Consider the following 20,953-nt stretch of genomic DNA (forward strand, 5'->3'; position numbering starts at 1 on the left):
CATGTCTCACACATTTTATAAAATTATGCAACTCTAAAAGTAGGAAATCCTATGATCAACCCTTTGGATTGCATTAATTTCAATGTTCGCACATTTTCATGTCCAATACGTTTGTGCTATATTTCAATGTCTGTAGTAGCCACTCCTTTAACTTTAACATGCATAGCAATATTCATAGCAAGAATTCTAGCATCTAAAGTAAATATACAGCCAACTCTACTTTCTTTTGCGACTAACTTATACTTATCATTAAAATATTCTACAAAATAATCTTTTGCATTAAATCAAATCTACAGTACTTGCTCTACCATCTAACCAATAAACACTAAATTATTTGTGATAGATGGCACATGTAATACATCTTATAAATTCTTTATCTAACCATCTTGCAAGGACAATGGAACTTTTTCCATGTATAAAATTGGCTGTCATGAGTTTACAGATAACTTGGATTTTGTAAAACTTGCATCTCTTCAAACCATTCAGCATAGCTAGTCATATGATTAGGTACACCTGAATCAATATACCATACATCATCATGTGTTTCCTTTCCTATAACAACATTCATCATATGTTGCATAACAAACAAATACTCATTTTTTTCTTCATTTTGTCATGAAGACAATGCATAGTTTTCTTACTACAATTTATCACTATAGATATCATCCTTCTTAACATAACATTGGACTACAATATGACCTATTATTTTATCATAATAATGACAAAAAATACCAAAATTTCTAAAACCTCTATTGTGCCATTCACCTCTTCCTTTAGAGATCCCCTACCTCTATAGTTCCCATGGTCTCCTAAAACTTATATGTCACCAAACTATTAATTTAACATGTTTTGTTGGTTATCACCAATACGTCCCATGCCACAGCCTTTTGAAGAGGATCTACTATATTCTCTTTCTAAACTTGAGTAAAATGCTTGGATCTATTTACCACTTTTTTTAGATGATGCATACTTGGAAGATGATATATTAAGAGAGGGTAACTCTCTTGCTCGACCATAGTCTTGTGAACACCCTAATCTTAATCTCTTCAATGATCATAAGAGAGACCAACTCATCAAATTTTGGAAATGGCTTCTATACTTACATACACAGAAGTAACAAACGATTTTCAAGCCTTCTCATTATTAAGTCCACCCAAAGTAGATGAAACCAAATTATCATCTCATCAAGCATTGTATCAATAGTTGTTAAGGCAACTACAATGCTTCTCACTTTCAAAAAATAATCGTTTATAGGATCTTCCCTTTCTTCAAAGTATTCAACTCTTGCTTGAGTTGAATCTTTCGTACCTTTGTATTTACTCAAAATATGTTCTCAAATTTTATCCAAGTTGCATGTGAAGTTTTTGTATTTTTTATATATCCAAGCATAGTATTATCAATGATTGTTGATAGCCAATGCATTACCTTTTTGTCTTTTGCATTCCATTTCTTGCACGCCTTTAATTTTGTTGTAGTCGTAGGACTACTTAGCTCTAGCTTCTTTTCTTTACCTAAAACAAACTCATAGAAGCTTTTTCTAATAAGAAAGTTTGTCACATGAAACTTCCATGATGAATAGTTATTCTTCAATGATAGGGTTTTTATTGTTCTTTGCCATTATCACAAAATTGATACAAAAGAGTAATACATTTACTTGTTGGGTTTATCTATTTCTTGTGTTCAACAGTGTATTCAAGAGTTCTTATTTGTCTTCTCTTTTCCTTTGATCCCCAATGGATTTAAGCTTAGACCTTTTCAATCCCAAACAATCAAGAGTGGATGACATGAGATGCCCCATCCCTACACCTAAGTTACGAGTCCCCCCTCCCCCCAATCCCCTCCCCCCAATGATTGATGAAATAAAATCCAACAAAGAGAGGCTAAGGTCGAGACCGATGAAGCCTAAGCTGTAAATTTAGTTGCTTATATATGTCTTTATTTAGTTTAGTGGATTTTCATTAATGGTTTTTCTTATGATTACAGGCATGCTAGGTATTAATGAGTTCACTCGCAAAGCAACAGACAACAAGGGACATCTTCTTTGCAGAGTTAATGGGTGATCTTGGCCAAATATAGAAGACAACCTCCCTAGCACAAGAAATTTAGGAATTTTCATCCATATCATGGGTGCTTTGAGTTTTTCCCATGAAGCGAATGAGATTGCACGGTTTGCTTCATAGAGCCATTCCTATGGAGAAAGCAAATTCAAAGACATAGAGGTGAATAAGAGTGAAGTATGAAAATGAACACATACTTTTTTTTTGAAGAGTAAGTTAGTTTACGGGGAATTCATGCATGGAGGGGGGATTTTATGGGGTTCAAATACAAGCCCGCTGTTTGGAGCCATGGCATCATCTACTACTGTGCCATGTGGAATGTGTATTTGCTTCAAATGGGATGAGCTTGAAAAGCTCTATGGAGCCACTGGTAAAAATACTAAAATCTTCCTTAAAATTGAATTCTTTAGCTTGGAATATGGATCAAGAAAAGATTTGGAAAAATTCATCTCTCACACGAAGGGACTTATGGCACAGCTTGCCTTTGTACAAGCTCCAACACATGAAGAAGATGCTATTGCTATTCTCCTAAAAGCTGTAAAATAGGTGTTTCCTACTCTTGTAACCACTCTCACCAACATTCCAGATCCTACATTGGCAAGTACCATTCAATCCTATTTGGATGAAGAAAAGAGGAATCACAAAGAAAGCAGCAACAGTCAGGCATCTTCAACTTCCCGTGATCAAGTATTGGTACATACAGCTCTCACTAGATGTTCTTTCTGTAAGAAAAAATGACATCTTGTAAACAACTGTTGGAAGAAGTATCCCAAGAAAATGAAATGTAACAAATGTAAGAAGATAGGGCATATCACTAGTAAATGCCCCAACACTCGTGATGTATCCAAAGAATTGGTGGCCAACTATGCCTTCAGTCCATCTGAAGATCGACTGTTTTGACTCTTTAAATCATCTACCTAAAACACTCTTGTAAGCCTCATTTATAAAGGCATCCCAAGAAGGGGGGGGACATCTTACATGCCTTGTAATCCAATGCCACCCTGGCATTGGGGGGGGGTGTTAGAAGATAGGCATAGGAACCCACTATAAGCAAGGGAGTATGAGGGCAGATGGGTGTGAATAGCCTTAGGGGTAGGGGAAACCCTAACCCTAGCTTGGCAGAGGCTATATAAACAGCCTATGGGTCACTATCAAGTGTGAGATAGAGTGTACCCAAGTTGTACCTTGAGCAAATTATTAAACAAGAATTTATTCTTGTACTTTGAGCCTCTTTCTCCCTCTTGTGCACACATTTCAATGCTGCAACTTTGCTTTCAAACAATTACTAGCCCACCATATTTCACTATTATGAGCTCATATTTCATTTCTAATTGATTTTGCTAAAGTAGTGATCCTTGCATTTTCTAATGTGATTGAATGGCCAAAGGAACATCTGTAGAACCAATTGAACATCCCAAGGAGATAGCTTGTTTTTTTGGTAACCTCCTCCATGGTAAGTATTCTTAAAATATGCACCATGAGCATAGTAATGTGATTTCTCCATACCTTGTGTGCTCCGCATTTCCAAGTGCCTATGCTTCTCCAAGAAGTAAGATCTGTGGGCATATAATATCTTCTACGAAATTGTGGGCTATTAACATTAGATATGCAATACCAAGTTACACACATATAATAAAGTAGAAGTGACATCAATATGGTACCATGCAATGGGTGATGTTCATTTTTCCCCATGCATTGACAACTAATTTTTTGAAATCTTCAAGTACTTGATGGAATTCAAATCAAGTTGAAGGATTTGTTGAGGATTTCAGCATTATACACACAAGCTTATCAAAGAAATGCCAAATTTTGGCTCGAGTATTCCTAACTATTGGGATTTCTTTCCAAGTGTATACTACATTTGGATAGATATTTCCAAAGCTCCTACTTCGGCTTTGATGACTTGCCAATCATGTTACTTAAGAATCTTTTGGCCTTTGTTCTACTCGTAGATATCTTATGGGCTACATTATGAGTTATCTCTAATACCTTTTGGTCTTTTTGGATCTTAACCTTGCCTCTATGCATGCTATGGAGTTCAATAACTCCTCAATTATCTCCATAGCTACATGGCACCTACAAGGAGGTTTCATTGTATACACATAATTGATGTGCAACTTCAAGAGCTTCTCAAATATGCACATGAGGTCATGTAGAGTGTAGTAATGAATATTGTCAATGCCAATGGGGAATATGGGTTTCCAATCCTATGTGTGACCTATTGTGTGGCGTCTTTATATTTCATGCCTATGCTCCTTCATTTCACATGACATGTTCTAATGACTTAGAACAATTGTTTGTTTTCATGCAGTATGGATAAGATACTGACACCAATATCTTAGTATCATAATTCAATATACACTTGAGTATCTTGAGATCACCACCCAAGTGCCACTTGACATCAAATTCTCTAACTCCCTTCAAATAGAGCTTTTTACTATTTTTTTCCCTAGCAACTATGTCGAGATAAAGGGTTCGCTATGAAAGATCCATGAAAGTACATTGTGCGACTCCTTATGTACCTCATCTACTACTAGCCACCAAATTTACTTTTCCAATTGTACACTAAATGGAGAAACAAGTATTTTATCTTTTGCACAAGCCATTTTATAATTCATAAGCATAATACCTACTCTTTCCAACTTGCATCCCTTTATTATATGGCATTCGTCAAGCTTCACAATGAACTCCAAAGTCAAACCATTTCCTAATAAATATACTAACCCATTAACACTTTAGAATATAAGTGCATTATATAATATTACCAATATTATATCACAAGTCAATCCCTTTTGTGCATTGCCTCTTGTAGAAATGAGTCATTGCACATTGCAATTTAATTGGGTCAACAAAAATATTATTGAACTCGTCGTACTCATAAGAAACTGTTTTTCTAGATTTACTTCCTTCTACTTTCATATACTCCTTTTGATAAAAAATATTATCCTAATGATTCTTCGATTGTTGTGTTTCATAATTTTCGCATGGATCTAAGTTGAAATGGATGAGGCAAGACTACATGTTTTATTTTGTTATGTGCTAGTATATTTGTTATCATGTTATATATAGCCTTGTAGCCTTGTCAACTAACCCTATTTGTATCACATGCAATTTGAACTTCTTCTATTGATAAACTATTAAGAACATCAATAAGAACCTCATTCAAAGCAATAGGGCAGAGTGCTCAATGTTGAGGGTCTCTCAAAATTACAACCAAATGCTTGCATTTTAAGAATCCCTTTAAAAGCTCTAATTACTGACCCTTATCTTGGCCTCCAACATCATCACAAAATTTCCTTTTAAAAAGACACACATTATCAAGAAATGTAGTAACTTTAGGTTGTCTTACAATCAATAGGAAATCAAGAACCTCAATGCTTGCACATCTTTTTCGTGCTCCACTATTCAAGGATACTCCAATTCCTTAGGTACTTCTGGAATGCCAGGACACTTACTGGTGATATGCTCGGTCTTTTTGCATTTATTGCACTTCATTTTGTCAAGATATTTCTTCCAGTAGTTGCTCATAATATGCCCCCTTTTGTGACAGAAGGAGCACTTAATAGAAGCTGTATGGACTAACACTTGCTCACAGTAAGTAAATGCTGAAGGCCATTAAGTATTATTTCTCTTCTCTTCATCCAGGCATGACTGGATGGTACTTGCTAAAGTTGGGTTCAGGATATTAGTTAGGGTAGTCACAAGGGTTGGAAAGACCTTCTTCACAGACTTTAGCAGAATGGTAATGGAATCTTCATCATGGATAGGTGCTTGAACAGAGGCAAGTTGTGCCATAAGCCCCTTCATATGTGAAATGAACTTGCTTAGATCTTCTCCCTGTTTGTATTCCAAGCTAAAAAACTCAATCTTGAGAAATATCTTGGAGTTCTTCCCTGTAGCATCATAGAGCCTTTCGAGCTCATCCCACTTTTCTTTTGTAGTTGAGAGTTGGTCAATGTGATGAATTAAAGATTCATCTAAATGAAGCATGATGATGGCCTGAGCCCGTTCATCATCTTTTACATCAAGGGGATTGGATGGGTCAATTACTTTGGTCCCTTTTATGAAGGGTCAATATCCTCTTCCCATCATTTTGTATTTGACCAAAACTTGCCAAGGATGGAAATCTTTTCCATTAAATTTTTAAATTTGAGGACGGACATCAGCACATATTTGACCACTTGTTAGAACAAGGGCAGTGTCTAATCCCTTACAACCTTGACACTGAATGTGGAAGCAAATCAAACAATTGATATCAAAGTTGTAATGAGGAGAAAGGCTGAAAATCATACATATGTGATATTTCAAAATATGACTTTAGTGGTCCTTTCTTATGTGCAATCTTCTTCCAAGGTTTAATGGTCTTTTTAGGCTTCAATGATGTGGACCTAGACTGGACTTCGAGCTCCTCCTCGTGTTACGGCTTAGTGGATGAACCTTGTGTTGGACAAGGACGGCAGTTTATGATTTCAATGCTTGTTGCTGATGACTCCGAGGAGAGTACAATGACACTCATCCCTCTTATTTCATTGACCAGTGTACTTGAAAAAGTCACACATGATATGCAATACAAGTTTAGGGTAGGATGGTCTATGTGTTTATAATTGTACACATAGCCTTAGAACATGAAGTAAAGCACTCAATTGTTTTAATTTTCTGATGAAAACATTTGGATTGTGTAAGTACCAGCAGCAATAATGATTGAGCAATGTACATTGGTGCTTACAAGCACTCATCTGTAGTTTATGTTGCTAGAGATGGTAATGTCGGTCTTGATGAACTTGATGATGACCTTCCAAGTAAAAGAACCTCTGAAGTGAAGTTCCCAAATTAGTAACTAACTCTGGAAGAGTTGACTTAGTGATTAAAATCACTGTTAATGACCAAACATTGAAAAAATTTAAAGATTGAAGAAGCTTGAAGCTTCCTAGCTATGGCTGCCACAAGACCCGTAGCTAGGTTTTTTATCACAACAGGCTGTAGGAGATGAATTAAGACAAACCCTCTTAGATGAGGATGGTCCACTATAGGGGCTACAATAGCCCTAAGATAGCCACCATGATTGCGCCCAGTACATGCCGCACCAAGGAGCTGAGTTGGAGGCAGTGAAATCTTCGCCAGATTCTGCATTTTTGACAATGCTGCCCACCAGGTCACCTAATCCCAGCCTTTGATGTGCCAGGCTGAATTTTCCTGAGCTAAGAAGAAGATCTCCAAAAGAAATCAAGAGCTAAAACTACTTCTATTTCACACACCAGCTCCTCCAAGGTCAGGGGGTTTGGATGGCTATGGTGGAAAGGAAGGTAATTGAGATGGCAAGAGTTCTTCTTATGCACTTAGATGTGTAAAGGGGCTGAGGGAAGTTGAAGGATCAGAGGTGGCTTTGATACTATGTTGCAAAATAGAGTTGAAGGCATGAGAGAGTGTGCACAAGAGGGAGAGAGAGAGAGCTCAAGTACAAGAACAAGATCTTGTTTAGTCAGTTGCTTAAAGTACAACTAGTACACTCTCCTCTTCATTGAGTGTGTACTTTTGGTTGTTTATATAGCCACTGGAGGAGTTAGGGTTAGGGATTCCCCTGTCCTCAAGTCCATTTACACCTAGCTACCCTTATCCTCTCTAGTGTGAGGAGAGTTCCTATGCTTATCTTTCAACAAGCTCTCCATTCGAGCCAATGCTCCAAGCAAAACACGAGAATGAAACAGATTACAATTTGCTCAACAATGTAGTTGAGCCAAGCCAACGACAGGCATTTCAAAGACACAATCAGCATGAGTTTGCATGCATCATATTACAAAATAATAACCATCTCGTTGAAAGAACAATGACGTTTAGGATGGATGGCTTGCTTGCAATAAGCTCAACCTACCTAGATATCACCTTGGAAAATGCAGTGTTTCCGTTCTTATTCCCACTTGACCATAGTGCCTATGGTGGCAACATCTACCATAACAAATACATCAAGATGCAGGCTTCAACCATGTTCTATGTGTACATGTTACACAACCCTTATATCTTGATTGTATACTAGCTAAAATAGAGTCTTGATAACGAACAGCACAAGCACGACTTGCCTACAAAGGGACATCGACAACTACAAGTGTGTAAACAAGCATAGGTCCAATGAAGAGGTTGTCAAGCACATCCTTCGATACAGTGTTCCAGCCTCAATACCAGGATCCCTATCTTGGCACCAGTGTAACTTTTAGGACCTTATCACAATGGTCAATGCATGGGGAACGCCTCATTTCTTCCTTATGTTCACTGCAGACGAGGTCACTAGTACAAGGTGGGTTGAGATCAACAAGTTGGAATGCATCACAAAGGAGTTCAATCTTGAATTCTCATGGATATTTTCTTCAACCAGTACATCCTTGGAAGACTTGTCTGTGTTGGGCACATCCAACACCGTGTCATTAGGTATGAGATCCAACATAGGGGGAGCTCCTTACATGGACATGTAATCCAATGGTTACATGATACAGACATTGCAAATACGACAAACGAGATATGCACGTACATTCCATCCAACGATGATCAATGCAGTTTGATAAGAAAACTAAGAGCCCTCATCACGGCAAAGCAAATTCATAGGTACTAACATGCCTGCTACATAAGCAAAAGTAACGGCCACAATAAATGCAAGTACAGATTTTCGTACCTCACGCAATGATCCATAACCAACAATAGACCTTGAAACTTAACGATAGATGTACTACTATCCTAGAGATGAAGAGCACTGAAATGTTGTGCCTTATCACCCAATGCTATTACTCCTATGGGGAGCTCACATGAATATTCAATGAGTAACAAACTCTTCCATCTCTTACTACTTGCTCAAGTATGCAATGAAGGTGGAGCCAATTGGAAAGATAAACATCCAGATAGAAGATGCTAATAGACTAGGATTGCAAGACTTGGACTCAAACAAGCAAAAATTAATTTCTACCACAATATTGTGCAAGCTATAGTCACCCACTAAAGCGCCATTGAATTGCTTACAAATCCTGATAGTCACACGAAGCAAGTCCATTGAGTACATCGACAACTCCTTGCACAAATACAACAATTGAATCTCATAAGGATAGGGAATATCATCATGCACCCTGTAGACCTTTATTGTGTCCGGTCATCGAGCTTACTAGAGCATTTGACATTCTATCACTACCACAAAAACTACAATATCACCAAAACCACCACTCCATCTAATCAGGAACCCACTCTCCATGATGCTTATGGCAATACATTGTAGGAGCATATGAGACTGGTATGTTTCATCGATTTTCACCCATGCCACAAAACTTAAGGATTCTTCTTTAACACATTAGTACAACAAATAACCTTCAGGTTAGAGAGTGAACTGATAAGCACCAAGAATGCAGGACAATCATGCTACATCGAGTGCCAACTCCGTGGTTTCATGGCCAATGAGGAAGACCTTGAAATGTTCATCATGGACTATACACAAAGAAACTTGCTTGCCTCAGACTGAACCCACCTCCAGCAACTTCTGATTGTGAAAATAGTGTCGCATCAATAAGGATAAAGGTGTTACAACTCACAAAAGAGTTTTGAATAGTTCCTGATAATACTCTCACAACAAAACAATAAGCTATCTACAACTACCTCATCGATGCGACATACGGCCCTACACATCGTTAGCGGCACACTAGATAGTGGGAAAAGCTTCCTCATACATTACTACAGTTACAACCTCATTGCTAGGAATAAGAGCATATTGTTGATCGCAAGCACAAGAGCAACTCCAACTAGACTATGCAGCCTATCCACCATGGTCCACTACCAGTTCTGTTGGGGTAAAGGCGCCTCTGCCGTGCCGCCCTGTGTATTACTACACTGACAGTACCCGCCACTGCACACTGCAGGTGGCGGGCGCCCGTCACGTCACTTTATTCTTTACATTCATTTTAGTGACTAGTAAATAAAGGAAGGCCCGATCCACACTTGGCATTGGCATTTGATGCTTATACTCTACTCCGGTTACCTTGTTTGATGCCCGTATGCGGCCTACATGATGCCTAGTGCCTTGGGAATGTATGCACATGATTATGCCATGATTTTGGCCTAAAATATTGGCTGAAATTTCTCAATTTTGACAGTCAAACTTGGCTGTAATAACAATGGGCTGAAGGTACTTTGGATGCTTTGTCACTTACCTATTGGTACCAGATGTATGCTTTGGAATTTGCCATCATGTATCTGACATTTGGGGGCGACTTTGAGCTCATGTTTGAATCTATGGAATGTATTTGAGCTATGCATAAGCTCCATCTTGGTTGGTATTCACTGGCATTTGGACCGACTTGGCATGCTCTTGGACTGCTTATGCCTCATGTCTATGCTTGACAGTTAGGCTTCATACATTACATGCTTTGGTTCATGATATATGCCGCTTCGTTCGTCTATGCTTTACCGACATTGGGAGCTTTGCCTTGGATGTATTTGAGCATTTCCAACTCAGTTTGATCATTTACTTGGTTGCTATAGGATGTCATTGAGTTGACAGAGATCTTATTTTGGGATTATGTATTGCTCGTTGGTTGCTTCCATCAGTTGCTTCATGTATGTCATGCTCTTGGGATGCGTATGACGCATTGACTTGGTCACTTGTCACTGGTACTTTGTCTTGGGTTGCTTGAGCCCTTGAGCTCGTTTGTATGCCTTTTGTGCCAGCGGGAGCATCTTGCATGCTTACTTGACCTTGAGCAGGGATTACATGCTATTGGAGCAGTTACATGTATTGGAGTAGTCTATGTCATTGAGCAGTTACAGATGTATTGAGACTTTGGGATTATACTCCGACAATTGGATGTTGCATTGAGTATATGTCTTGGTTCACAGGATGCTTATGAGCTGAGTCTCAATTTAGGATCCGCTTTCTTTTGAGCAGACACCTATTTGTGACAGGTTTTGGTAGTTGCAGGTATATTTTGCCTAGATTGTGTGGGGGTGTGCCTCTTACTGGCAGATGCTATTTGACATCTCTCGGTGTTATGCTCATGTATTTTCACTGTCATTTGGCTTTGCTTTGTCCTCTTTATGCCGGTTTTGGACCTAGCATTGTTTAGTTGACATTAGATCCAGTTTTGGGATAGTTTGCTCTCATTATTGCGGTTCTGAAATTTATTACAGCAAGCATTTATTGGTGGACTGAGCAGTATTTTTTATGCTGAAATATCCTGATTTGGTGTATCGCACGTAGTATTAAGTGGGCAGCATCTTTTGGCACACTTTTCTCGCCATTTGAAGCTCATTTTAGTGGATTTTGGGCATTTTCTGTAGTAAAACAGCAAGCAGTTTTAGATTGTCTGTGCATTTCCAGCCTGCATTATGGCATCCTATTCGACTGATAATGCCATATTTAACATCATAAAGTTGGATGGTACCAATTACTCTTATTGGAAGAGTCAAATTTGGCAGGTCTTGGTGCAGAAATCTCAGATTAAGCCACTTCGGTTGAGTGGGCAGCAGCCTGCAACTATGAACAATGACAACTGGATTGAACTTGATGAGCTATGCAAGTCCACGATTGTATTGTCTCTCACTGAACAGGTAAATTATAATGTATTTGAGGAAGCACAAAGTGCATGGGATCTATGGAATAAGATCAAGAATCTTTATGATAAGAAAAGTCCGATGAGTCAGATGTACTGGTTGAAGCAGCTTATGGATCTGCGCATGAAGGATAATGCAACTATGTCTGCTCACTTGAGCCAGTTCCATGCTATACTGAAGAACCTGACTTCGCAGGATATCACCTTTGGAGAGGAAGTAACTCCTCTTTTCTTGCTTGGGACTTTGAATGAGTCATGGGATGAATTCCGCACTGCCCTATGTGCCTCTAGTGCTACTCTGAAATTGAATGATGTTGAGAGTGATCTTCTGCAGAAAGAGGTTAATCGCAAAAACTTGGATGCCTCTTGTGTTTCACATGCTTTGACAGTTAGAGGCAGGAATGACAGGAATGATCGTGGTCATGGCTGTGGCCATGACTCGCAGAAGGGTCGGTCTAAATCTCATGGAAAGTTGCGTAATAAGTCGCGTGGGCGCAACGCTAATGTCACTTGTCATCATTGTGGGAAAAAGGGCCATATCAGACCACAGTGTCATGAGTTGCGCAATGAGAAGCGCAAGGATAAGGGGAAAGAGAAAGTGCAGGAGAAGTCCTCTGATCGCAGCATAGTACCTGCGAAGTCCAGCGTCAAGATTGAGGAAATTAATGTCACGCAGACTGAGGATTCCGATGGTGATGATGAGTTCATACTTGCAGCTAGTTCTTCTGATGCCTCACACTTGACTGAGACACCTAGTATGTATGCATAGTGCTGGTTATTGGATTCAGGTGCGTCCTTCCATGTGATGCCTTACCGTGAGTGGTTTCACTCTTACCGTACTGTATCTGGATCGGTCAGACTTGGAGATGACAGGTCTCTTGATATTGTGGGCTGTGGAGATATTCAATTGCAGTTTTCCACTGGCAGTTCCTTTTTGCTCAGGGATGTACGTCATGTACCTGCGCTTACGCGCAGTCTTATGTCTGCAGGACAGTTGGATGATGCAGGGTTTCATGTCTGTTTTGGGGATTCTGCCTGGAAGATTACCAAAGGCAGACTTGTGCTTGCTAGAGGTGCCAAGGTTGGCAGCCTCTATCCTCTTGTTGTACCATAAATCCACGTTCCCTTTGACACTCGTATATGTGATCACCAAACACAAATCGCAAGGAGCCACTGTGAACCAAAAGCACTCCTATACATTAGAAGAATGTATGTGCCAGGAGGATTAGTGTATGTAATGCTCTCCCATGTAACCAAAAGAAAAAATTTGCATATCGTCAGCCTTCCAAATCCATCTACCTTTGCTTCGGTACCTTTCTTGATACCATGACTCAAGTAAAGAAATAACACATTTGAATTAAAGAAAAAAGATTAAACACAACACATTTGATCACACAAGAATCTCACACACTTCTTGTAGCAAGTAATAAATTGATATTCTAAATCTTCTTTCAAACGTTGTTTGTTAGTAGGCTAATGTGTTCTCCAAATTTTATTCTCCAACTAATGTATATTAACAAACTAATGTGCTTTCCTCATTTTCTCCTTTATAGACACACAACACCCATTAAGGCAAAGATGACTCGGGATGAGTGGAGCCCTAAGAGGAACACCAAGGAAAAGGGGTTTCTACTGCAAGAAAATCTATATTGTAACATCAACAAGCTTTTGTTTTATTATTTTGAGAACCACAACAAGGAAAATAACAAATCTTCACGCAGCATCATAGTAGATATCTCCCACGGATTTGATAGAATCAACCATAATCTTCAATATCTGCATAGAATCCATCAATAAAGAAAGAAACACAAAAGAATACACAATTTTTGAATGGAAATAATCACATATGATTCATCTTCATTGTCTTCGTAGTTCTCTCTCTCAATTTGTCATAGATAGATACATTATTTTGAAAGAATTGGATATCTCTGACTCTCTCTTTTTCTCTCAATCAATAGTACATCATCTCCTTACTACAGTACTCAATAATCACTCTCCATAATCCTTCTTAGGCCGTGGATGCATCTGCCAAGAGGTATGGGAGGTATGAAAGGGCACCAGAGCCACTACAATGTCTCTTCATAGCTCACTACTGTCACTTCACTTTAGTCCTCTTTTCAGTCTTCAACAGCTACTTCTTCCATTTTATTTAGCTCTTTTGAAGATTCATCCTTTTCAAAAGTTAGAAAAATTTCCCAAAGTCACATACACATTCCACAGAACACTTACAGAAGATCTATAGAACAGAAACATAACAGAACAAGACAGAACAGAGGCTCTACAGAAGGTCTACAGAGTGTTAACAGAAGGTCATCAGATCCTCATAACTCATACTAAAACCATCCCAAACTATAAAAAACTATTCAATAAGCTTTCAAAAGACCTCAACCTTCATCAATCATCAATCCATGCTTCATACAGAAGAAAATCAGGATAAAACATAAGCTAAACAGAAGGTATCAAAATCAATCAGAACCTCAACAAAACCTATCAGAGCATCACAGAGCCTCATATTTCTACTGAGAATCATCATGAGCTTCCAAAACATAATCAATATAATCCTAAACACTCTCAAACACTTCCAAAACAACCAAACATCACTCAAAATCTATCAAAAGTCAACCATTCAGGCCTAAAAAACAACAAAAATCGACCAAAAAATCTAGTCATTTCAACATTCAATAATGAGGTACACACAAACCGAATGATACCAACTATGTATTTGAAAACTAATAGATTACTTTACCTAACCACATTCATCTATACATGCAGATATTCTAGCTATACATTCAAAACCATAGGAACACCTAGTGCCCTATCAACAACTGTCTTGCAAATACATAGAATCCTAGGTACGTAACGATAAACTGGATGAGAATGGCAAACGTCATTGGACAAAAGCCATCAACATATGTCAATGGCTTTGCAATGTACAACAACCTCCAAAAAATGATGGTCCCATGCACTCCAATTATTGACAACAAACGTCATCTTGCATCAAATAACAAGCTTGCAACTGGTACACAACCTCCTAAAACTTCACATTGTTAATATTTACTAGAAACAATGCTAACTCATATGCACTTAATATGTAGGATTCCTCAAATACATACTCGAGCTTAAGTACGAAGACATGGTTAACAATCCACTACAAACAAGCATAGCACAAGCGCTACTAGACACAAGAACAAACAACATTTAAAAATACCCAATTGAGCTACTGCACTACGGATTTAACATCTCACTCAACCAATTGGTAGAAGTCATGGAAAAAGAAGACAGGGGCACACTAGAAGATTACGTGAGAAATAACTAGTACAATCATGGTCGTGAAAATCCTGCAATAACGATCGAGAAGGTCACATACCTACTGAGAAGAGAGGTTTACACCCAGAAACACGGTTTTAACTCTGATTCATTTAGCAACATAATCTATGTAACATGCAAGTTCTCAAACATGACTTCTTCTCAAACATTTTTTTTTTAACAATATCAACTTTTCTCGTAGAAATGTAAATAGAAGCAAACCAAACTTTTGCTAGTGCTAAACTTGCAGTCTCAACCACTGCAAGTCCAACCACTAGCTCAAGTACTTCCATATCATCCGGAAACATTTGCAACCAAGACCCACGAGCCAGTTTAGAAATGCCAATGCAGAGACACAAAAGCAAGTACTTCATCTACAGCATAAGATGTAAGAAAAACGGCAAGGAGTATGTAGGACAGACGAATGACATTGTTTAATTGGATTTTCTTTTGTATGAAGCATGGATTGATGATTGATGAAGGTTGAAATATTTTGAAATCTTATTGAATATTTTTTTATAGTTTGGAATGGTTTTAGTATGAGTTATGAGGATCTAATGTTCTCTGATGACCTTCTGTTAACCCTCTGTAAAGCCTCTATCTATATTTTGTTCCTTTTCTATTTTGTTCTGTAGATCTTTTGTAAGTGTTTTGTGGAATGTAAATGTGTCTTTGGGAAATTTTTCTAACTTTTGGAAAGGATGAATCTAAGTTCAAAAGAGCTAAAACAAATGGAAGAAGCTACTGAAGACTGAAAAGAGGACTGAAGTGAAGTGACAATAGTGAGCTATGAAGAGACACTGTAGTGGCTTTGGTGCCCTTTCATACCTCACATACCTCTTGGGAGATATATCCACGACCTAATAAGGATTATTGAGAGTGATTATTGAGTATTGTAGTAAGGAGATGATGTATTATTGATTGAGAGAGAAAGAGAGAGTCAGAGATAGCCAATTCTATCAAAACAATTTATCTATCTATGAGAGATTAAGAGAGAGAAATATAAAGACAATGAAGATGAATCATATGTGATATTATTTCCATTCAAAAATGGTGTATTCTTTTGTGTTTCTTGTTCTATTGATGGATTCTGTGAAGATGTTGAAAATTATGGTTGATTCTATTAAATCCGTGGGAGATATCTACTATGATGTTGGGTGAAGATTTGTTCTTTTCCTTGTTGTGGTTCTCAAAATAATGAAATAAAAACTTGTTGATGTTACAAGATAGATTTTCTTGCAGTAGAAACCCCTTTTCCTTGGGGCTCCACTCAAGATCATGAGGAGTGAATGCATTCCTAACACTCCTCCATAAGAGCCTATGAGAAGTGAAGAAACCCCTAGCGATATGTTTTTATATTTCCTTTCTTAAGTGGGACAAGAGCATCTCCTAGCATAGGTACCCTAGATGTTTTCCATTACTGCCTCTATGGAGGAATGGATCAGGGTCTTACAAGTGGACCTTGAGGAGCAAGAGGCCACTTTTGTGGAGCAGACATCTAGCTGGAGAGGTTCATATTGAGGGCCTTCGGTATGTTCATATAAACAATGTCTTCTTGAAAAGCCCCTAAGGAAAGGGTAAATAGAGTAGTGTTCAAGGTTCCTACTACCATGAAGAAGGTAGATTTATAGTATTCTACACACAACTAGGTAGACATGTGTAGCCAAGTGCAACAATTAACCAAATATTTTAAGAATTTTCATAGCAAAAACTTTCAATTACGATATCAAGCCTCCTATGTCACTCACTTGAGATTGTTCTAATATTAATATTTGTTAGAATGGAAATATTGTAATATGTTGATACTTATAATCTCCACGTATACATGATATATTTTATACTTTTTTGGTCATGTAATTTTGAAGATAAAACAAATCATTTATTGCAAGTGTTATCAACTTGTATTGGTAACAATATGATTTGGTTTATATGGTACTTACATATTGTCATATAAGTAAACTCAAACTTATATATGTAAGGAGTGGGAGAGATGGGAGTGCAAACTTACTCTAGATTGAATAAGAATCATAATGTCATGGTTAAGTATGAACAAGATCCATGCTCAATGTCCATCACACCTTGTACAAGAAAGAAGAAAACAAAGACAAATGTTAAAGAATAAAATGCCAAAATCATAACAAAGACTTATATATATGGATGAGGCTAGGCACAAGCACTTAACAAACATGGGACATAAAACTATGCTAGCATGGTGGAGAGTTGGCATAGTACTCTCCAAGAATTCATAATTATGGGGGAGTGTGCCCTTTCCCCATGAAGCACTAGTACTATAGTGTACTATAATGGTTATGTTATGTTCTATATTATGGTAGACACTAAGACAAATAATAGCAGACTTATCTAGATATTTAGTACTTAGTTGTCCATACATGAGTCTCCTTCGTGTATTGGACTATGTACATTGGAATTGAGTTCCTAATCTCTTCCTTTTCAATAGTGAAGGATGACATGCACATCCAACATTTAAAGGTTGATTTTGAATTTTCTAATGTGTTCAACGATGGCTCTATTTCCTTCCATACCCATTGTAGAGATCGAGTACAATCTCATTTCATTTTGCTTATAGCATTACTCCCAATGATGAAGAAATTTCCATACTGCTTTGAGTCACGCAATCAATAAAAATATGATGTTTTTTCCCTACCACTTTTAGTCCCATGATTAATTAATATCTAATATTTGAGAACAAATCTCTCTTTCACTTTTCCAAGTATTGCAAAGACCACCATGTTTGAATCCCACTCTTGACACAGTTGCTAGTAACGTGTGTGCTTCTTAGTAAAATTAGCATAAGTACCATATGAGACAATTGGATATGCATATCAAGTAGTAGCTAACAATGATGTTTGTGATGGTGATAACCAAGTAGTATATCCGATGATGATATTTATAATGGTGATCAGCTCCAAAAGGTGGGTGGTTGTCTCAAGAAGAGTAGCTATATCATTGAGCATGCCTTTTTGTTGCATGGTTTTTTTTGTTGCTATTATAGGTTGAGAGTGACAAATCAGGCAAGGGTGGAGGGAGAAGAAGTTATAGGTAGTAGTGAGAGGGAAGTGTGGGACCTTGTAAATGTTTTTCTAAACGACAATGTTTTTTAACCTGAACAGGAAACGATGAGAAGAAGTTTATATATGGAAATATGAGTGTGGACATGTGAGGATAAGCCTAATGTACTGCCTACTCGGAAAAGAAGGAAGCATCCTTCTATTAGAGAAGGTATTGACTTCCACATGGAGCTTTTGAAATGTAATAGCCACTCATGTGGATTCACAAAACTTCAACAATGATCTTGACAAAACTCAGAGAAAGGAATACAATGAAAGTATTGTACAAGAGCTAGAAAAACTCATTAGAGCATTATGCAAGATTGCAAACAAACTTTAGGGAAGGGGATTTAGAGACACCCTTTGTCCTTTCAAATAGTACAAAGATTTAGAAGCAACCTATGATTTTGACACCATATGGATAGTGCAAAGTGGCTAGTTAGTGAATCATTCGTGAAATTATCAAGGAGCTCAAATTCCTTCTATAGATGCTTAAGTTGGTGAAGCTTAAGAAGAAACAAGGCATGTTATATGAGATGGAGGAGAAGAAAATAGATCCAATTTGTTGTAATGGATACACCATGCTTTCTTATTAGCATGGCATATATAGGATGACTTGTTGAAACTAGAGTAGGCTAGCCTCAAAGGCACTATTGTTGATTATTTGGGGCCATGGATTGATGGTGGAAGCTAACTACTCATCTGCATGTTCTAGTGTTTTTGCCCCTCTCTCATCCCAACAACCAAAAATTACTAGCCAACCTACAGCTCCCTTTTCTCCTACACCAACAATTGCAACCATAACCAAAGATTATCTACCAATAACGGCCACAACAAGGCAATAATGGCCACAACAAGGCCACCAAATCAAAGGCTACCACCTGCATGGCCACCTCTCATCAAAACAATTGCCACTGCCAGAAGGAGGTGGTGGTGGGGTTGGACGAGGGGATGATGATAAAGAAGAAAGTGGCATTGGAGAAGGAGAGGACAACAATAGAGGAGATGGTAAGGGGAAAGGAGGAGAAGGCGATGAAGGGCAACGGCCTACACAATGGCCAAAAGAAAAAGAAGGAGAAGAAGAACAAAGAAGAGGGAAGAAGATGAAGAGAAGAGAAACTTGACCTCTACCTTTTCCTTCCTTATAAAAAAAATATTTAAATTAGTTTTCATTAAAATAGGAGAAATTTTTAAGAAAGAAAACAATGTATAGCTGCACATGTAATCAAAGTGCCATGTCATGGAGTACTTTCATGGGTTTGTTTTCTTTCTACATGTGTTGCTAGGGGATGAAGGAAAATAGCATATCCAAGAACTAGGAGAGACACAACAACTTGTTGAAGCAGAGACTAATGAGGTGCAAGAGGTCTCCTAGCCAATAGATGTGACTAGTGAGAGGGATCAAAGTGGTCAACGTTATGTTGAAGGTTTGAAAAGGGATAACATAGAGCCAGGTTCGGTTGATGAGTAAGAAGAGGTTGAGGAGGATGATGTTGAAGTTCCTACAGGTCTGTTTCCCACCTTCCTTATTGGAAAAGGTAGAATGTTCTCCTGACTCATATGCAAGCCCTTTTTAACATCATGGGGGGCTACTTCCTAGCCATTATTGCACAAAATCTTGAAATAGATTCTGACTTTATTGTTCCATATTGGGATAAGTATCTGCTTGTGGATTCATATATCAAGGATATAGAATACCACTCAACAGCAAAGACTTTGACCATGATATATAAGGATGCACTCTTATATGAGTCAACCCTTCCTTCAAAGGAAGAGTTTGAAGCAACATAGAAACAATTAAATGTATCTCACTTGGAAAAATAAAAAAAGAACTAGAATCATAAGTCTTTGTAGATCAACCAATCAAGCGTCCAAATATGGAGTGAGGAGTTACTAGTTTCATATAAAAATTAAAAGGTTTGTTTCACAAGCTATATTCATTTGGATACCAATATTGACTTTCATTTCACTATAATTCACTAGATATATTTGCTATTTTCAACTTTTTGTATACGAACATGGGTTCATTGGCCATGCAACTTGCAAATGAAAGGGAGGTTAAGACAAGGACTCTACTTTGACCATTATATATATTCTTCTAAACTGTTAGCTTTCTCTACTCCTCCACCATGACTTGTATGGCTAAAATAGCTAGTATGAGCTTGATAATGAGTATTCTCCATACCTCAGTTGACCACACTAATAGACTACCATATTCCTTGGTGAACCAAGAGGTTTGATTACATATAATGTACTATGAAAGCATAAGAAGGGATGCCAAATTAGTACGACACTTTCAATTAAGCAATTATACTTTATCAAACATTATGAAAACAACATACCATGTAGTGGATAATGTGTTGGTCTATCCACTCACTAACTATTGACTTTTTAAACTTGTCCAATGCTATTTCAAATACCTTATACTCATGTGAGTTCCATACCCACATGTTACAAAACTTTAAAGAATATATCTAAAGACTTTCATATATTCAGCTTGCATAATCGTGCTCTACCACTATTAGCATGGTCAACAACTAGATTATGGATACACTTTCACATGTTGAATTGAATTCTTTGGGTGAATTACTTGTCAAGGATTATCTAAGGGTGATACAAATAAAAACATTTGTACTTTCACACCTCTAATTGACATGTCTCATCCTTTGACCTTTTCTCATCATTTTCAATTTTCATATTTCTACCATACAAACCAACATTTGGCAATGCCTTCTCAAATATTGTAATTGCCTTGACCTGCATAGACCTAATTCACATCGTCCAAACAAAACATATACACAAGAAAAGTAATTTCTGAATGATTCTGCACAAACCTTGCATTGTATAGATATAGACTCTAGACAAGAAAATATCTTAGTTTGCTATAAAATCTGGATCTTTGAGGTGCCTATTGGGTGCCTTTTTTCAATTATTTTTGTTAAGTTCC

Source organism: Lygodium microphyllum, chromosome 5 (assembly GCF_053477565.2).
Source record: "Lygodium microphyllum isolate KBCC chromosome 5, Lygodium_microphyllum_v1.1.10, whole genome shotgun sequence".
Lineage (NCBI taxonomy): Eukaryota > Viridiplantae > Streptophyta > Polypodiopsida > Schizaeales > Lygodiaceae > Lygodium > Lygodium microphyllum.